This window comes from Paroedura picta, chromosome 5 (assembly GCF_049243985.1).
Source record: "Paroedura picta isolate Pp20150507F chromosome 5, Ppicta_v3.0, whole genome shotgun sequence".
In the NCBI taxonomy this organism is placed as follows: Eukaryota; Metazoa; Chordata; class Lepidosauria; order Squamata; family Gekkonidae; genus Paroedura; species Paroedura picta.
The window spans coordinates 57,035,035-57,056,107 of record NC_135373.1 but is presented as its reverse complement, the minus strand read 5'-3'; the positions used below and the strand labels follow the sequence as shown (position 1 = coordinate 57,056,107).

General features: G+C 42.7%; 1 long non-coding RNA gene across 1 annotated transcript; it reads left to right on the top strand.

Moving 5' to 3' along the window:
* The first annotated feature begins 92 nt into the window (after positions 1–92).
* On the top strand, positions 93–17,064 carry LOC143837816 (uncharacterized). Its single transcript, XR_013231101.1, has 2 exons — positions 93–667; positions 8,070–17,064. It is a non-coding gene; the product is annotated as an uncharacterized LOC143837816 (long non-coding RNA).
* The last annotated feature ends 4,009 nt before the right edge of the window (positions 17,065–21,073 follow it).

The following is a 21,073-nucleotide window of genomic DNA, read 5'->3' as shown; positions in this document are numbered from 1 at the left end:
ACTCCCTCGAGGAGCTTTTTTGGGAGGGGGGGCGGGGGCGAGAGGACAACTGTCCTGGAGCCCAACAGGGCGAACGGCAGCTGTCCGAGAGCGATCCCCGCGTGCACACGCCTGACAGTTGCCTCGCTCCCGGGAGGCAAGCCCCAGCTAAGGCAGCCCGAGACGGCTGGGGGAGAAGCTCGCCCCCTCTCCGGAAGAGCCCCCCCTTGTTTCTCTCCGTCTTCTCCATGGGTCTCCGAGATCCCCCTCCCCTCCTCTCGCTTCTCCTGGCTACACGGAGCTCAGGCTTGGCTCCGGCGCTTCCAGAGCAGCGGACCGGAGGGGAGGGGAGGCGGGCTGGGGTTTCAAACGACGCCCACCAGGGGCTGAGTGAGCCTCCTTCAGTGCGCAAACTCGGGGCATCAGATAAAAGCTGGGCTGGCAGCTCTCAGCCTGCCTTGATGGAGCCGAGACAATCGAGTGGAAGAGGAAGGAAGTTCAGGCGCCATCGTGGCCAAGCCTTAAGGCTACCTCCGCCCTTCCCCCTCCTCCTCCGTCCCCCCCCCCCCGTCACAGAGAGCCTCGGCTTAGGCACAGCCTGGAAGGAGGAAGAAGGCTCAGGTGGAAAAGGGGCTTGCTGTGCCCGACTGGATCCTAGAAGAAGCATCTGTAAATGGGGCACTGAGGGGTGAGAAAGGGAGGGCGATTAAATGTCTTGTGACCATGGTGAAACGTGTGGATGTGCTGTTATTTTTTCTCCCTCCATTGTCTAATCTCCCTATGTGTGTATGTGCTGGCGCGTGTCTATTTCGTTTTAGGACGCTTGGCTGGGCTGCTCGCCGGGAGTGCTGCTTTGTGGGAGTAACGAAATGGCGACTGCCGTCCTGGTGTGGTTGGTGATTGTCGTATCGGGTTTTTTTCTTCCTTTCTTCCTCCCCTTCTCTCTTGCCCTTTCCCTCCCCCTTCCTGCCTTGGCCGCTTTCTCCGCAGCGAACCGCGGAGAAACACTGAAACAGGAGGAGGCGCAGGGAGGGAAGGGGATAGGAAACGCAAGAAGACCTGACCACCAATCAGCGCTCCGCATGAGCCACAGAGGCGCATTGGGATTGGCTGGCACTGACATCATCTTGCAGCAGGGGCAGACGCAGCTGTTGGCGGAGGGAGGGGCGGCGCAGGGAGGAAGGGAGGGAAGCTGTCGGGGGTTGCTGGCGCAAAGGGAGAAAACGGTCGCCATGATCGCAGGGGCCGGGTGCGGAGCCGAGGAGGCGGTCGAAAGGCGGCGCAAAGAGAGGCTCACGGAGAACGGGGGCTCGAGGTGGCCCGCTTCCCAGCTCCGGCAGGAGGAGAGGACCGGGCGCGGAGGAAGATTCGGCGACCTTGTTTTTATTCTGTTAACTGCGTCAGTTCAAGATGGCGCAAAGTCTCCCTGGAGAAGGAAGGGAGCTGCACGTCCGCCGGAGGTCATGTGACCGCGTTGCATTCTTCTTGTGTGTGGCTTGGCCGCCTACCAGGCTGGCTCAGGAAAAGGAGGCGGCGGTTCGCGGACTCGCCGGGGAGTCCCTTTTCCGTGCGGTTGGAACAGTGGCTGCGTTGGTTCCCCCCCTCCCCCCGGACTCCTCCTTCCTTGCGTGCGGTTGTGCCCTGGCTGTCGTAGGGAAGTCTTTCGCCAGCAGCCTGTCTCCCCTCCCCCCGCCCGACTGGAGTGGCCTCGGGTTTTCTCTCCCCCCCCCCCGTTGCAGTCTTCCCCTCCCCCATATACATATATCTGCATAAAGCAGCGAGAGAAACTTCTCGGTTTTCTCCCCAGCCAGCGTGAGGGGGAGGGGGGAATAGGCGGGGAGTGTGAATTCACACCTCGTGACAGCCGTGTGGCCTAAGGTGGGGGAGAGGAACGAGCGGATAGAGCTGGGCTGTATTTGAACACTTGCGTTTTGTGAGGTTGAGGCGACAATCCGTTGGCCGTGTACACGAGTGGAAAATCTGTCGGGGGGAGGAGGGTAAATGTAAACGAGACCGAGTTTTTCCTTCACTCTAGCATACTTTTGTTTATAGACCCAGAGAGTTTAGCTACAATTACTCTTTCTTCACCGTACAATATACTTCCAAGAATTTTTCAGCCTCTTTGTCCTCACCTTATTGGCTAAGTCATAGAGAACTTTGGGATGGAAAATGCTACGTAACTTTTTCAGGGTAATGCTATCCTGTACTTCGTAGTTTACTGAAATGTTTGGAAGAAAAAGCATAGCATGCTGTATAGTTTTCGTGTTGGGATATGCCCGGGTACTGACATCTTGGATACTTCCTTGCAAATTTTGAGCTATTTTGTTGTTGTTAGGTGCGAAGTAGTTTCCGACCCATCGCGACCCCATGGACAATGATCCTCCAGGCCTTGCCTTTTGAACTTGTCCATTGGGTTTTCATGGCAAAGATACTGGAGTGGTTTGCCATTTCCTTCTCCAGTGGATCACCTTTTGTCAGAGCTCTCAGCTATGACCTGTCCGTCTTGGGTGGCCCTGCACGGCATAGCTCATAGCTTCACTGAGCTACGCAAGCCCCCTTGCCACGGTAAGGCAGCGATCCTTGAAGGGATCCTTGAGCTATTAGCATTTTTTTAAAAGGCCTGTTGAAATATGGGAGAACAAACAATCTTGGAACCTAAATTCTAGTTCAGTGGGCTAGGCTGTGTGCTGAAAGTGTTTGCTCTAGCCACTTCATTTCCAGGCACCAATTTGTACTTCTGCACCTAAATTTCTACTTTACCTGAAATTAAAGATCATAGCCAGCATCTCCCATTCCTTGTAATCTGAACACACATGGCATTATATAGTTTACCTTAATATATTTTACCTTTATAATCTACTTTCTGCATTAGGAGATTTAACCCTAGTAACTACTGCATTGTTTATTGGATGACTTATATTGTCTAATTGTTTCCTATGTTTTCCAACCAGCCAGGCAGGTTATAAATTAGGCTAATTAAATTTGATGCCCTAAATTCTGCTTTGGAGACTACACATTGAACATTAAACATATCCTTGCTAAAAAACAGGAGTTGAAGATGAGCCACCTGTTTTATGCAGAGGCTATTGCTGTCCATTATTGTTAGGCATCTCACTTCTGCAACACAGTTTGACATACTATTTTACTTAGTGGGTCAGTCAGATTAATATGCAAATTAGTATTTTAAACTCTTAAGGTTCACTTAGAGTTCTTTGGATTTCAAAATATATTCAGATTGAGTTGTAAAGGATTTCATTATGGCTGTGTGATCATAGCATTTAAAATATCCTGCTTGTTTTTTCTGTGCACAAGAAGTATACATGTAGTTAGACTGCCTCATGTAGTCTTTAGTTGCACCTTGATCAATATGGCGGATAATGATAATGAAATACATGAAATGCAGAAGGTATCTGGAAAAGCACCATTAGTGGAGCATAGCTGTGGTAAATCTTCTTAAGTGTATTAAATAGAATATTTAAAAGTGACAACTTTTAGAATAATTTGGAAGTTTAAATTGCTGTCACTCTATTTCAATATAGTTCTCTCCTAAAACATTCTAAAATATTTCATCCTGGATTAATAGCAAGGTTATGAACTAGGCAGTTATTTACTGAGGTTCTCTGTACTAAGTCATTGGATATTTAGCCTGGTTTTTGGTCAGAAAGGCTTGCTGTATTTCAAGTGGCATCACTCCACTTTATATGTGGACTCTTGAAACACAGTTACAACCAGCTTGATGTTTGACTGCTTTTGAAAGATCCACCATATTCCCTACAGATTGTGTTTCTAAGGATAGATAATATTTTGGGACCATTACTTATATATAGACCCAGCACAAGTGGGAGGTCGTGGGGGGAGTAGAAATTCTCCTCCCCAGCCCCAGTCTCCTACTTCCTCCTACCTTCTTCTTTTCTTTTTATCCTTTATCTTGTATTTGGTTGTCCTCTCAGCTAATATGCTTCTGTAGGTGCTGCTGGATTTTTTGACTGTTTATAATAAGTTTCCACTCTTGGTGATTATTGACAGTAGCTTTGGCCATACGGATAGTCAATCGCAGGTTTCTAAGGTCTTCCTCGATCTCTTTAAGCCATGTATTCTTTGGCACAAGTCATTGGATCTTCCATTCAGTTGGTTGTTGTCGCCAAAGGAATATGTTCTGAATTCCTGTGAGCCAGCAGGCCTGGGAGTAGCGGTATATAAATTCAATTATAAATAAATGAGGCAGTCTGCTGGTGTTCATTCTGCAGACATGGCCAAACTATTGCAGTCTGCACTTTTGGATTTGTTATTTAATTTGCAGCTGTTTGTCACATTTTGTCCAAATTATCTTGTTTTGATTATGATCACGTAGAGAGACACCCAGAATCTGCCGCAGGCATTGCATTTAGAAGATCTTGAATTTATGTCAAGCTTTAGTAAAGTCCATGGCTGATCCGTATAGGAGGATTGGCAGGAGTACTGTCCAGAAGAGACAAATACTGATGTTGCTTGGCCAATCCTATTGTGGGCTTCAGTGGTAGATGATACTTTTTTCTTGCATCAATGAGCCTAAGTATTTAAATTCTTTGACTTGCTCAGTGTGGGCTCCATTGATCTGTTGGTGATCCATCTGTGGTGATGACTTTGGTTTTGTCCATTTTTAAGCCATAAGATTGGGTGATCCAGGCAATGTCCCTACAAATCCCTACTTATTGCCTGGTGTATGTAGGGTTTTTTTGGACAGCATCTGCACATTTGCAGATGTTGCAAGTAGGTTTGGGTAAATTTTAACCCTTTCTATTCTGTGAATCTGTGCTTAACCAATTGACATGAATCCTCTTGATCCCACAACAGTTATGGTTTCCACTCTATAAGTTGCATGTGCTTTGACAGCATACTAAGATTGGTTTCATGGCAGCTTCACTGTATTCATTCTATTATAGAGGGCTGTGGAACTTGACCACATCATAAAATTTATTTATTTATATTTATATACCACCCTCCCCCGAAGGCTCAGGGCACTTTACAGGGAACAGGAAACAGATACAGATAACATGAGGTAACACAGGTGACAACAGCAATAACAGTGTAACAACAATAACTCCAACATGATAACAGCAATAATAATATGATAGAGCTGCAAAGGAGCCTCAGCTCAACTCTTACTGGGATACAGGGTACAGGATGTGGAACTTTTGTAGTGTGCAGTCTAGCCAGAAGAGAGCTGTGCAGATTTTTTTAAATGCTGCTTTGCCAGTAACTGTCACCACAGCACAAGAATTTACACTGTTAATGAATTTAAGCTGTGGCAATCCTTTTGTAGCTGGATCCGCCTCTGGTGGCAGTCAAAAATGTTTATCTCTATGGGATTCTTGCTATTGGACTCTTTTCTACTGCTACAGACTACCCATCTTGATCTACTGGCAAGGTAGCTTCAGCTTGCCACTTAAGCTCTTGTTTGAAAGGGAATTCAGTTGCTGTAATGAGTTTGTTTGTTTGAAATGAGCTGCTGTGATGAGTATTTTGCAGGGTCTCTACTGAGAGTTTTATTGGGTTTTTATTATTGATATTGTGACCGCCATGAGCCATTTGGAAGTGACGGGATATAAATCCCATGATAATTTGTAAAAAGTATTTGCAACTTAATTAGCACAGTTCAGAACATTTTCCAGTAACAGTAGCCTAACCTTGGATTGCTAGAAACTAGGAGGACCTCATAACTGAGAACTTTATATCAACTTTTATACAACCAGAACATGCACATTTGAGGGGTTTTCAGTTGATGGTGGATTTGATCATATTGTGCTTCCTTATCTTAGCACTTTCTAGTGCGTCTTGTGATAACTAGTGTCTTGCCATTCATCAACTGTACTGCTGACTTATAAGACAAAGGGCCACATTAAATTAATACCTTTAGTATAGTCTCCTATCTGTATTTGAAACAACCTCTATCCCAAGAGAAATCCAAAAGAAAGCATGTGTGCCATACTATGATTGAAAAGGCAGATTCCGCAGCAGAACATGTTTTAAAAGCCTTCTTTACTACAGATGTAGGCTAAACTAACTGTAACACTGTTTTAAAAAACAAATATCATGCAGCTTCAGCACATCTTTATTCTGAGGTATACATGATAATGACTGGTGCTCTCTCCTTACCTACATATGTCCCCTTATTGTCTGTGACTCAGAGCATTACCCAGGAGATCGCATAGTGATGCCTGTAATCTTTGCAGTTGATGGCTCCCCCTGGTGGACCTTTTCATGGCACATGGGTTTTGGCTACTGTGAGTCACAAGAGTGTTGGAATGGATGGGCCATTGGCTTGATTCAGCACAGCTTCTCTTTATCTTCTAAAATGCTGAGTGGCAGAGTAGTATATTAATCATTCCTGTCTTTTGTCTACAGGCCGTGTCCATCTTAACTGGAAGGGGCCCCCTCTTCCTTTGGTAGTGGAGCTCTTTGTAATCTAGCCTGGAAAATAATACAACACTTGCATAATACAAGCAAAAATGTGAATGGTCTTCAGACACAACAGTTGCTTTGGGACAGGCACAAACCTTGTTTCTTGTGCTTCTGTAGTTTCCTTCATCGCTTTTCTTTTGTGATGCACAAATGAAAGCTTTCTACCATGAGAAACTTTCTTTCATGTTCCAGTTTGTTGTGACTTTTAAATTTGGCATCTGAATAAATTGTAGTGTGTTCTCCTTATAAACTGGGATAATAAAACAAGGGTCATGCTTCTAGTTTGTGAGGATGAAACAGACTCTTGTTTCTCAGGTGGCTGCATTTGGGCATTGTAGCAAATTGGAACTTGTTTGAAGAACCCAAGGTTGTTCTGTATTAGAGAGGGACAGAAGTGTACATAGTTTGGTAAACCAGATTTTGTTTGTGACATCTGAATGCAGCCTTGTTTCACTCACATAAGTCATAACAACTTCTTAAATCAGTTTCTGTTGCTTTGCCTGTTATCCCTCATCTTATAGTCAAGGATCTGACTCTTTTATGTTATAACCAGTTGGGACATGACATAACAGTAACCTTGTGGGACCAGACCAAAGATTAACATTCTGTTTCCAACTGATCCAGTAAGCTGGTGCTCAAATGTCATGTAGATTCATGCAGAATGACCAGTGGTCTTACCTATGAAGGGTCAGTCCTCCCCAGAGGTATAGGAAGACATATTGAGTGTTTTCATTCCTCTATTCAGGGAGGTAGGCTCACTTTTATCCCCTAGATACCGAAGACCAAGTAACAGCCTTGCAAATTTTCTCTAACAATACTTTGTTGAGAGAAGCCGCTGTCGTAGCTGTCCTTAAGACACTTACTGATCAAAGATCTCAACATTTTGTTCCCCTTATTTGATGCTGTAACTGAAATAAAAATGAATTCTGTTTTCCTCAATTCATTTGTTCTAATCAGGAAGGCCTTCAAGGCCCTACAGACATCCAGGGTATGCCAAAGACTTTCCAGGCGATGTTTAGGTTCTAGACAGAAGGTAGGTATATGAATTTCTTACAATCTCTGAAAGGAATAATTGATCTTGGGTATAAAAGATGGATCCAGCCGAAGAGTGACCTTATCTCTATGAAAGGTACAGAGCTTCAGGTTAGAGGATAGGGCTCCCAGTTCACCAACACTCCTGGCCAAAGTGATCGCTACCAAGAAGAGGACCTTCATCCTAAGGAACTTTAGACCTATCTCTGCTATCAGCTTGAAAAGCTTCTTTGTTAAAGCATTGAGTACCAGATTAAGCTTCCTGATTGGATTGTTGCTGAATCCAAAAGGGATGCGCCTTTCAGGAACTGTACAATATGTGGGTGACATGATAGTTTCTTTCCTTGAACCCTGAGGAAAATCGTGGAAATAGCCACCACCTGCCTTCGTAGCATAGTAGCCTTCAGCCCCTGGTCTAGGCCATCTTGAAGAAAGGTCAAAACGACCCCAAACTTGGGAGATGAAAGGAGGACCTTCTTCTTTCTGCACCATCTCCTAAATACCCTCCAGGTATATTTGTAAATGCGGTTTGTGGAGATTCTCCTCGCTGCCAGCATAGTATTTGCCACTTTTAGGTTGTAGCCTCTGGTTACGAGGCATTCTCTTTTATTTTACAGGTGGCTAGGTGGAACCAGCCTGGTTCTGGATGCCAAATGGGTCCCTCTTATAGAAGATCTGTTACCAGAGAAAGATGAAACGGATCGGAGACTGCCAACTGTAGGATCGTGGAAAACCACAATCATCTTGGCTAGAATGGATCTACTAGTATTACCTTTGCAAGTGAAGATAAGCCTCTTGAAGATCTAGGGTTGTGCGGTATTCCCCTTCTTGAATGGCTTTTGTGGCGAAGTGTTTCCATTCTGAATCTTCTGGCCTTGACTGCCTGATTCAGATGTTTTAAATCTAGGATAATCTTCCAGTCATTGTTCCATTTGGGAACAGTGAAAAGATGGAGTAGAGCCCTTGGCCCTGTTCCAGAACTGTTACTTCCTCTATGGCTCTTATCTGAAGAAGATGGGATATAGCTTTCGGAAATCTTTGTCATTTTTCTGGACAAGCGCTTAATGGAGATTGAAGGAACATTTTGGAAGGGGAGTGTTGGAACTCAGTGGAGTAGCCCTTTGACACAACTTCAATGGCCCATTTGTCATAGACTTTTGATGACCATACCTGTGCAGAGAACAACAGTCTGCCCCCCCCCCCACTGGATCTCCATCCACAAAATGGCCATCACTATCACAAGCCTCATTGCGGGGAAGGCGCTTCATTGCAGCCTTCTTTTTGGCGTGCTTTGATTCGCGCCCCACTTTACCTGCTCTGACTACATGCGGTACGGCCTTGGAAGGCACACCCACCAGCCCAGGGAGCTGCTCATTGCCCTCCAAAACGTGGGCGGCATTGTCCTTCCAAAAGGAATTCTTCTCTCCTTGTCTTCCAGAGCTGAAAAGCACCATCGGGAAGGTCCCTTAATCAACATGGGAAGCAGCAGGTTTAAAGGGAAGCCTTAAAGGCAATTAAGAGACCGAAAGCCACTAGAAGTGCAAGTGAGGGGAAATAGGAGAGGAGGCAAGAGAAAGGTGAGAAAAAAGGTAGAAGATTTAGTTTTGAAATAAAGCCTGCTAGCAGAGCTAGAAGAACGTGTTCTTCCTGACAGAGGCAGGAAAGAACTGGAGCAGAGAGGCACGCCCACTCAGGAAGCAGGGGGGGGGGAGTGAGCCCACCTCACTGAATTGAGGAATGAAACCATCCAAGATGTCTTCCGCCTCTGGGGGAGAAGGGAAGAGAGAGTTCTAGGGTGGGGTTACTTAGCTCCCCAAGGAAGGCAGACAGGCTTGCATATTGACACCTCAATCCAGCTATGCTAAATTACCCTCATAGAAAAGTTAGCAACTACAAAGTGCAAGAGAGATAATTGAAAACTCAAAGTCAGGTAAACAGATTAGCCAGATAGCAACACAGTACAAGCTTCTGTGTTATCCAGAATGATTCATTTGGCTGGATGTTCAAGAACAAGGAGGAAGGCCAGGCCATATCCAGCTGAATTGTAAAACTGGCCCATCCAGCCCAATGAAGAGTTCTGGAGAGCTCCAAAACTTAAATACTTTGTTGCGCTATTATGGTTGGACTTAATAAAAGATATTATGTAGCTTTTAAAGCAGTCTTAAGGCAAAGGTTTGTTCTTTACAGGAACAGGGAAATGATCGCACCTTATGTTTTTAATAAGGATTCATTTCTTGGAAGAGTGCAACCAACATGCTGAGGAAAGAAACAGCAGAATCCTCTTCCCAGTGTAGGACTTGCTCTGCACAGAACCTTGTATCTTAAAAATTTGTGCATGCTCATAAAAGCCCTTATATAAACTTTGTTGTCTTAAGGGTGCTACTGGACTCAAGCTTTGTTCTGTTTTGACCAACACAGCTATTCATTTGAATCTATATATAACCTGTTATTCACTTGTTTTGCTAATTGAAATCCAGTGCTTCTGAGGGAAAGCAAGCCGAACAAGGTAGCTAATTGCTGCAGCCTCACAAAGGCAAGGCCCATCTTTGTGAAGTAGTACATGAGGAATGCTTTGGTTTCGCATTACCCTGGTTCTCTGCCTCTTTGCAGCTAGCAATTTGGGTGGTGATTGTTATCGCTGTTTATTGGCCTTTGCTAGATAAACAGAAATGATGAGAGAATGGAGAAAGGGGCATCTTGCTGCCGTTCTTATACTGAATGACACTCCCAGTTAACATGAAGCCTAAAGAAGTTGGAGGGAGCAGTGTAAGGGGGCTGATGCAGACTTCCCTTTGAAACTGTCTTCACAGTATGCAAGCCATGAAGCATTGATCTGCCCCTCTCATGCTTCCTTAAAAGGAAAGAGCCTGAAATGCAAGGGAAGGAGGAGAACTTAAGACAAACTGACTTATGAAAACTGGAAGCAATGTCCAAAGGCCTCTTCCATGTCCAACATCAGCAGACTTGAACTTCCCTTCTGTCTAAGAGCTCCTTCATCAAGCACCAGGGCAGTAATGTATTCACACTCAGGAGCAGTCCTAGTTATGCCATTGCTGGTTCTAGCTGCTCCTTTTTGTTGGCCCCAGGGCAGGATGCTGACTGTGCTTCCAGTGGGAGGCAGCTAACCTCCCTGCTCTATTCTGAATGCCAACAGTGGGCTCCTGGTCTGCAGCTATAAGCACTGGAAGCAATTGCAGTTGAGGCTTGCTGAAGAATGTGGTACTCATCAGATTACAGAAATAAACCATGCCTGGGCCAGATTTTGTGTTGGTAACAATTGCTAAATTTTATTTATTTTATCATGAGCCTGTCTCAACCAGGACTCAAGTCAGATTCCACAGAGTAAGTCAATACAAACAGTAATATGGGACATTCAGTAAACAATGAAATAGGATTATGATTGTAAAACCAACCAGAAGTCTAAAAACTGCTGACGCAAAGCATAACAGTATATTTCAGTTCTGTGTCCTAAGCAGTTATGTATATGGATTAAATCTATTGTAAGCTTTAATTCTTTATTGATGGATTTTTAGAGGCTGGTAGGTTAGCTTTATTTTAAGTGGGGGATGTGCAGAGCCTGCATCCTTGGTTCTTTCTCTTCCGAGTTGTGTCTGCAACATTTCTCAGTGGGCATAGAGCGTGCATGCTGCATGACTGGACAGGAGAACTAGAATTGGCATCTTGGGGATAAGATGTTTCCTATATGGACTGTAATGGTATATGTGATACTTCTCTGGAGTGTTGTGAAACTACTGCCCCAAAGCTGTGGTCATTTATACACAGTGATCTGGCTGCTTGCCCATTTGATACATAAGTCTCAGTCTCTTCCCCTTTCTCTTTCATACATGGATGAAGAGATTAGATGTCTATTGAACTGGTGCTATGAGCTGTAACAAGAACTCAACCTGGGTGACACATGCTGGAGAGTGGCCATGTTAGTCTGCGTCAGCAAGAACAACAAGTGTTGTGGCACCTAATTTTTGTATTTTGTGTTATAATAAGCTCTGGTGAACTATAGCCCCCTTCATATACATAGGGCTTTAATTATAGCTTATTTCGTTCTGCATAATGTTCAACCTAAAGTCAATGTTTTTACTTTCCTAAATTACTAACAAAGACAAAAGGAATGTTTCTATAAACTGAAATTCTGTATGTGATGGTTTGGATCCAGCTCAGTGGCTACAGAACCTGCTCAACTAGATGGAGATATATATAACCTTGTTTATCATCGTTGTCTGGTGTACTTAATGAAGTAATGTTCAACTACTGTGCATCCTGCCCTCCTTAGACTTTCAAAATGCTTTTTAATTAACGTGGAGATAAACTTAAAAAGTTTCTTGTAGAAACCATTTCCTGGTAGTGAATGTTATCTGCAAATGAGTAGAGTTTACCATGCTCTTGCTTAGGGAAAAGAGGTTTTTTATTTTAAATGACTGTTACATAACCTGGCACATTGGGACATAATAATGAAAAATTGCTATTTGGGGCTAGAAACTATTGCAGAGGTTCTATGAGTGAGTAGAAGAATGACTTTGCTGCAACTGCCATTACTAATATTAGCCTTCAAAGGGCACTTGATTTCTGCTTGCATTTGTTGTGTCTTCAGATGCACAAGAATTCCAAAGCCATTCAGTTAGGTAATATGATGAATGGACTCTCAGCTTCAAGCAGAAGTAGTGTCCCAGGTGTACAGGTATGATTGCTTCATTTTAAGACACCCATCAACTTAAATCGGTATTAGAACATTGTGGTTCCCAGGAATGCAACTATGTGAAAGGTGGCAGAAGACATTTTTTTATATAGGTATGTATATTCATTCAATTTCAGAAAATGAATATTAAATTCATTTAACAGATAGTGTTGGGCCCATGTCTGCTGTTCTTATTAACTGTATCCTTGTACCTGCCATTCAGATGTCTTCCTAATTGATCATGAAAACATCAACTTCATCAAACAGACAGTGTTTAAACACCACTAAGAGACAGCTATATCATTTGTCACATGTTGGGAAAGGATAAAATATGGCTATACATTTTGTTGACTTCCATTATCTAGGTTAAACTAGCTATAATTTTTACACTACTTTGTGTATGTTTCAAGGCAACAATTGTGGTGCAGAGGCCAGTGGCTGGCTTACCTCTATTCACATTTGCTGTAGTTCATTGGTTAAGCAAAATACTTTTAACTCATTTTTGTACGTCAATGCTCAAGAGAAGTATTATCAGTGTGACATCACCCTGTATAGTTCTTGCAGTTGATTACCTTTAGCAGAGTTACTCACATGTGACAAGATTGCCCCTTCATGCAGACTGGCTCTCTTCTACAGTGAAAATGCCTGAAGGATGCCTATCAGGACAGAGGTAAGTATAGGGCTGATTCTTGAAATGAAAGAACAGAGGTAAGCTACAATTCCAGGCACACACAGGAGGGTCAAGTATATTATATAGAATGGTAATCGACTTAATGCTGAAGGAGGCCAGTGGGGAAATCAAGAACAATAAAAGCAGCCAAAATCATCAGAATAATCAGAATACAGACACTGGCCTTCTTCAGTGGGGTCCCTCAAAGCAGCAAGAGACACTATATTTTCCCAAGCACAGTCTTGTAGAAGCTCAGTATTCTGTGAATCCATCCTGTTCTCAGCCTAGTTTTGTCTGTCTTATAGTTGTCAAGGTGACTGCTGAAGGATGCAGCTTAATACGTTGAGACTCATAGCTCAAAATGTGAAATTTTGGTAGCTGCTCTGGTGTAGAATCATGAACTGCAGACCACTTCTACCAGTCTGTTACCTGCTGTAATCATTCTCCTTCCCTTTCTCTTTAGCTAGGCAGTTTCTTTTTCTGTTTTCAGTTGTTTAAATGCATATAGATACGTGCTGTCATAAGGATATGAGGAACTGATGCATTCTTTGCATAAGTCAGATTATGGCATACAAGAGACTGATGTTAATTCAAAATAAATCAGACACTGCTTTATTTTACATCTATGGGGAAACTGTCAGGTTTAGATTGGAAACTTGGCAGGTAAACAGACAACGGGAATGAAGTAAGGTTGTATATATACAACACGTTTCACAAAAGTAGCTGTTACAATTTGAGAGATCTCTTGGTAGTCACTTCTTAACAAGTGTAAAGGTTTAAGTCTGTGAAGGCAGAAATCTCCAGTTTTCCTTCCTGAATACCTGATTGAGATTACTTGAGGGGAGAGCAGCTAGGGACTAGAGGGGCACACTTGCTCTGCATGCTCCTCAGACACATTATACTTGGCCTTTTATATATTGGAATGTGCATCCGTTCTCTATTGCTTGACCTTAACTCTCAGTTGCATCTCCTGTTGTCAGCAGTGAGAAGCTCCTTGGAACAGAAAGCACAAGAAAAACCCTGCTAGATCAGACCACGGCATATCCCTTCCAGCTGTAGCCAGGGAATGCAGTCTTGATTTTAGTTATTACCCTTGCTAAAAGTATACAGAAAATCCCTCTGAACTATTTTTTATTAGAAGGCAAATCAAATCTCTTGAAATTAACAGCAGCAGCGATGGCATTTTATTCCGCAGAACTGCAGGGTTTTTTTAGAAGGGCAGTCTTTATCCTTGCCTGCTGTGATCATTTTGTTAATGTTGGTAACTATTTGGTGTACTTTATTTAGAACACTACATTGAAACAGGCTTCTTATGCATTATATATAGTGATTCTGCTGGGATAGCAACTCTAATAAACTGTAGTGCCTCCTTCAAGTGTTGTGGGAAGGAAAGCACACATTTCACAGCTGATGTATGTAGTATGGCAGTTTAAAAAAACACTGAAGTTTAGAAGTGTTAAGGAACAATCCTTCATTTGTAGCCATGACTAAACTAACTTGCATGATCTGTTTCAAATTTGTCTTGTTCTAAAGAATGTTTGAATAAAAATGTATTTTTAAAAGCTGCTTACTGTGTGGTCTTTCAGTGCAGCGCTAACATCCCCCTGGAAGGAAAGCAGAGGTTTAAGTAGTATTAAAATGGTTTGCATACCATTATTTATCTTGCTTTCTTAAGAGAAAGGAAAATATTGTAAGGGATGACTTACTCATTTGGTTCAGAGAGACTACACTACTGTAAGTGATTCAGATTGTTCCCTTTTTATGCCTGTTCCAATGTCATCAAGGCATTTTTAGTTAAATAGGGAGCACGTTGTCATTCTACAGCCACTTCTCTCAAATTGTATTTCCTATAGCTGATAACATTTTGGAAGTAGATTACTGTTTGAGCTTTTGGCAGGCTGATGTTTACAATCTCCTTCCTTATTTGAGGGACTATATACACTCTAGAGCCTCTTGTGGCGCAGAGTGGTAAGGCAGCAGAAATTGTGTCTGATGCTGTCTGTCCATGAGGCTGGGAGTTCAATCCCAGCAACCAGCTCAAGGTTGACTCAGCCTTCCATCCTTCCGAAGTCGGTAAAATGAGTACCCAGCTTGCTGGGAGGTAAACGGTAATGACTGGGGAAGGCACTGGCAAACCACCCCGTTTGAGTCTGCCATGAAAACGCAAGAGGGCGTCACCCCAAGGGTCAGACATGACTCGGTACTTGCACAGGTCGGATACCTTTATACACTCTAGGTCAGACTTACAGTACTTGGAATCGTATCTGTGTTTACTCTGAAAACCGTAGGATTACAGCCTTGATTGTATAATCAAGCATTTTCTAAGACATCAAATAAAACTAATAAAATATACTGTGAAGTAATTTTAAAGGGATTTATGTTCTTTAAGTAACTTAGGTGTATGTATGTAATTGCTACTTTAATGGTGGCCTTCCTGTTTGCAACCCATCTTCTAATTGACTATATATTGCAGGTACATATTGGATTTCTGCTTTTCTTAATATCTAATATCATTTATATTCAGCAGGTCTTCACTGTAAGGAATGCTGCATGTATATTTGCATAGCATGGGTGCTAATAGTATTGCAAAATTCTAACAATGGGAATTGCTACTTGCTTTAAGATTTCACAAGATACCTACACATTGAAAGAATTTTTACAATTGTAAATGTTAAAAGCCAGTGCTTAAGAATGGTGAATTCTATCTAGCGATCTGAGTTAGATTCTGTGCTCCCCCACATGCAACCAGTTGGGTAACCTTGGACTCATCATCCCTGATAATGCTGTTCTGACCCAGCAATCCTGTCAGAGATTTCTCAGCCCCACCTACTTCACAGGGTGTCTGTTGTGGGGAGAGAAAAGAAAGGCAGTTATAAGCCACTTTGAGACTCCTTCAGGCAGTGTAAAGTGGGGTATAAAAACCAACTCTTCTATAGTCTTTAAAATGAAGGTTAAAAATCTCAGGGATGCTAAGCAATGCTAGGCTTTAAGTTTTTCATCCTTGTTCCTTTAGTTGAGTAAGCAGGGCTGGTTGAAAATTTCTGTAAATGTGAGCCCCAACTCCATGTCATGATTAAGAGACTTGTAAAAAGTTAGCAGTTAATAAAAGATCCCTCTTCGTCTGTGGAGATATCTAATGCCATTCATCAGATAATCACCAGAGTATTACATAGATCTTTCCAGGTGAGAGGAAATTTTAAATTTGGATGTAATTAACTCCAACCCATGCAATAATTTAAATCAGATCTTTGGGATTTCTGGCCAACAATGCTTGTAAATTAGCACAACTAGCTGGCTACCAGACCTCCCAATCAGGACCCTCCCATGCCCCAGTCCATGGCTGAGTGAATGCCCTGGCCCTGACCATGGTTCCACACACACACCCCTCCACTGCTGGGCTCACTTCTGGGCAGTAGAGCAGGCTGGCATTTCTTCCATGTGGAAGAAATTGTTGGAGGAGGCTGCAAGAGGCGGGACATCCCTCCTGCCTTTTGGGTGGATGGACAGCCAATCTGCAACTGGGATGGGTGGGACAGCCTCCCTGATTGGTGGGTAGGTGTTAATACCAGCTCCTCCCACCAACCTCTTACACTTTTATTAAGAGGAACAATGGTTACAGATAAGAATGGGATGGTACTCAAGCAGAACCTCGGTCCAGCAGGTATCGGAAAACAGTTGGTGTAATGCATGTCTGCTTATAATACATTTCTGACTGTACAGAGGAGAGATTGCATGATTGTGTGAAGAGCAGCTGGTTATGTGAAGAGACATGAATTAATGGATGCCACAGTCTTTACTGCTGCACCCATAAGCAGCATAAAAAGTTGTGGGAGTATTTAAACTGAATTGCATGCAATTGCAGGGTGTGTGTAGTAGAGGCCCTACCCTTACAGGGTGTGTACAGAACAACCTTGGACACTTGTGCCAGCTTGTAGAGGTTCTCAGGATGACATGTGTCAGTCTTGTCTCACCTTAAAAAAAAATCCTGATTGATATTTTTGTGCCCCTAAGCACGCCTAATATGCCTTCAACCTGATACTTTCCATACCCACATTGAGATAACATTGCATCTCTCCCATGAGTACAACTTCCTTACAAAATGTAACATACCTTAGGAATAAAGTGGCTTGCAGGAAGAGCATACTTGCAAAGGTATGGAATATTTTTTTTCATCTTCTGGAATCTACATATAATACCATGTCAAGCAATTGTCAATGTGTGCCAAGAACCCAATAAATGGATTTTAACTGTGGTTTGTGGTGTCAACTGAACTTTATATTGCCCTTCAGTTTGCTTTTTGAGCTAGCGTCATTTTAGCATCAGTGTACCTGAAATATTTTGAAATGGTCAGTGGTCTACAAGCCGTGGGTGGAGAAAAAGAAACTGAAACTAGAAACAGAATCAATTGCAAAAGTGGGGTCCTAAGGTGCAAAACATGCCCATGCAGAGATGCCACACTGAGTAACACAGGGTGATTTTCCATGGTAGTGAGGCTGGAGATACAATTTTGTGTAATAACACCCTTGCAATGGAAATTTTAGACCAGTGGTTCTCAACCTGGGGATTGGGTCTCCTTTGGGGGTCGAACGACCCTTTCACAGGAGTTGCAGCAGGGCAAGCAGCTTGGTTGGAGGGGGGGTGCCATCTACACAACTGCCTTGTCGGGTAGGTCAAGATAGACCATTCATCTGTCTAGAGCAGCAGAAAACAGCAAGATCGGCATGGTGGGACAAGAGGCAGAACTGAACTTAGAAACCCTGGGGGAAAAAACAATTTATATACAATCATGAAAAATGGATCTTCCCACCATTGGTCAGTTTTGGTTTAATTTATGTGAAAGAACACTTGCAGAATTTTATGGTTGGGGGTCACCACAACATGAGGAGCTGTATTAAAGGGTTGTGGCATTAGGAAGGTTGAGAACCACTGTTCTAGACAGCCCAGGATAATAAATTTTCCTTCCATTTTTAGTGATGGTTTCTCTTTCACTACTGATGAAAATGATAGCTAGTTTTAAAAGGCCCCCTGCCCCCATTGTGTTCTCATGTAATACTCAAGATTATCCACTCACCTTAGGGGTTTTTAAAATTGTTTTGAGGAACATGGTAATTCACTGTAGAGAGATTATAAAAGGTAAAGGTAAAGGTATCTCCTGTGCAAGCACCGAGTCATGTCTGACCCTTGGGGTGACGCCCTCTAGCGTTTTCATGGCAGACTCAATACGGGGTGGTTTGCCAGTGCCTTCCCCAGTCATTACCGTTTACCCCCCAGCAAGCTGGGTACTCATTTTACCGACCTCGGAAGGATGGAAGGCTGAGTCAACCTTGAGCCGGCTGCTGGGATCGAACTCCCAGCCTCATGGGCAAAGCTTTCAGACGGCTGCCTTACCACTCTGCGCCACAAGAGGCTCATAGAGAGATTATACCACATGGTTAAAAATGCTTTAAAAACATATTTGCAGACACTTTCAGTTATTCCCTCCCTAAAGTGCAATTTAAGCTGTAGTTGATTCTCTTAAAAGCAACAACAAAAACAGCATGAATAATGCTGGATAGTAATAATGCAAAACCTTTAATACTTTAAAAAAAACCTCTGATCTCTGTCTAAAGGGTGGCAATTGTCTTCTATTATACCAATTGTTGTCAAGGACTGGCCCTTTGTGGCAAGAATGACTTGCACTTCAACGAAGTCCCACTGTTCTGCTGTTTCCCCTGAGACAGATGAAATAGCTTGAGCAGATAGTAGTGGCTGCAAATAGCAATTCGGTAGTTGCAGCTAACAGCTAAAGTACATCAAAGTACTGTTATATTTCTTCCTGCCATACAAACCCATCAGTGGAATCCTATTTTAATTGAGAAGGCAGGATCTGGAAGAATATGATGTAGCAAATTTAAAAACTGAACAGATTTTGGTTCAATCACTGCTTTGGGAGAAGACCTCTTAGAAACTTCATAACAGTAGGTCACTTTGAATTATGAGAAGCAAGCTCTCTGCACATTGCTTTTGTGCTGAAGATTGTAGCTGTCCTTATGGAGACTGAATTTTCAAAATTCTGCATTAAAATCTACACACTGCTATAAATTTAGTGGGCAAGTCTCTCACTAAGCAGAATTTATCACCCATGAGAATTTGCAAGGATAAAATGGAATCTGAATTAAAAGGGTGTTACAGGAGCAAAATCTCCATTTCTCAAAAGGAGCATATACTCTGGCAGTTCAGCTTTTTGAAAGATACTTGGGTACTATAACCACAGTTGCAGAGCAGGTACTTCACAGAAAATCTAAAGAAAAGTGTGATAATCAAAAGAATATATAATCATTTTATAACCAGACACTATGGGCAAGGTTGTTTTTTTAAGCTACACACTGATTAACATTTGGACAGAAAATTGCTTCACAAGCCAGTCATTGGGCCATCCTGGCTTCAGAGCAGTTATATGAACCAAGGAGAATCCCTCTTTTCTGCAATAACTCATGAAGCTGTCCTTTGGTAAGCTCTCCCTCCTGTTGGCGGGTTCTGTTTTTCATTTAGGCTGTCACTAGACAACAGAGACAGATATGCTAACAGAGCGTGACTTCCAACAACAGAAATGACTCACTATAGGCAGGGGTGGCCAAACTGGCTCTCCAGATGTCCATGGACTATGATTCCAATGAGCCCCTGTCAGCACTGGCTCTATAATATTATGACTAACAAATATGATTTTAAGTGGATAAGCAGAAGATGACTACATTAAGAAACCCGAACATGACACAAGTATAGGACCTAGATTATAACTATGAAACATAGGACATAACTGGCTACTATTCAGGGTTTTTAAAAAATCTGTTTGCAAGTTACTATGTAGAAATACTTTGATAAAGCGCACGAGACTATATTGTACCTATCATCCAGTAAGTATTTCAACAATAAATCTACATACCTCACATAAGAGAGTGAGGCAAGCAATGGAAATGCCCAGAGAAAGCAGGGAAAAGTCTTTTCCAATGTCCCAAAGATGGAGACATTTGGGGAAGGGTTGCCAATCCCTAATTAAGAAATTCCTAGAGCTCTGGGTGGAGCATGGGAATGACAGAGGAGGGGAAAGAGCTCAGCAGGAATATGATCCCATCCAGCCTACCTTCTGAAACTGTTGTTTTCTTCAAGGAACCCATAGTGTAGACAATACTGAACTTGATCAATGGCCTGATTCAATATAAGGCAGCTTCCTGTGAGCCATAAGTGAAATGCACAATCAAACTTTCTGCTAAATAGTGGATCAAAGTGGGGTTGATTCCTTAGGAGGAGGTGTCATAGTTCATGCCTAACAATCTGACTACCTACAATAAGAGATTGAGATTTGGGGCATGCAGCATATGAGAACATGCCTAAAGTTTAATATGAACAAATTGCCCGCTATTTCCCATTCATTCATTCATTCATTCATTCATTCATTCATTCATTCGGCTTATATAGTGCCCCTCACTGTGAAATCTCTTGATGTGGGGGATCCATTAGTCTGCCTGTTTGGCGGGGCTGGTCTTGCTGCCAGCAACTGAAAGAAAGGGGCTCTTGATGATGGCACTTCAGTCTGAAGGATGCATGTGAGATTCACCAACTAAACTATTACATATCAATCACTGAAATATATTCAACATGTGTGGATTCACACAAAATTGCAACATCATAAAAGAGTAAGAGTGAAAAACACTTTTTACAGACACATCAAGCAAGAGTAAGCTAGTATTTTTCTTCAATATTTTTCTACAAACTCACTTTTAATTCAATTCTGAGCTTTTCATGATTGTAAGCAGGGCAAATAATAGCGATCTACAAACTACTTGTGGCATTGTGGATTATGTGCTGGCTTGCTGTGGTAACTTTGGTTTCCTGTTCTCCCTGTCCCCTAATCAAGTGGAATTACCACAATGATGTTCATATTGACCTCAAGTGTATCCTGATTTCATCACTCTACATGCAGTCATAAAGGACACCCTTCAAAGAAATACTGTGTCTCCTGTTTTCTTTTTGTCCCAATTTATCAGATTCTATAGTGTATAACACTGCATGAGGAATACCACAGGTCAATAAAAGCCAGTTTCATCCACTCCAGTTAGGTTCCACAAACACCTTCACAAGGTGATCTAACAGCCCTGTGATCAGAGATCCTTCCATCATATGCTGCCAGAGATTGACCTTAAATTCATCTGCATTCAAAGCATAAACTCTGCCAGTAAACTATGGCCTTCCCACTTACATCTTTTGTCTTTTGCATTATTTCC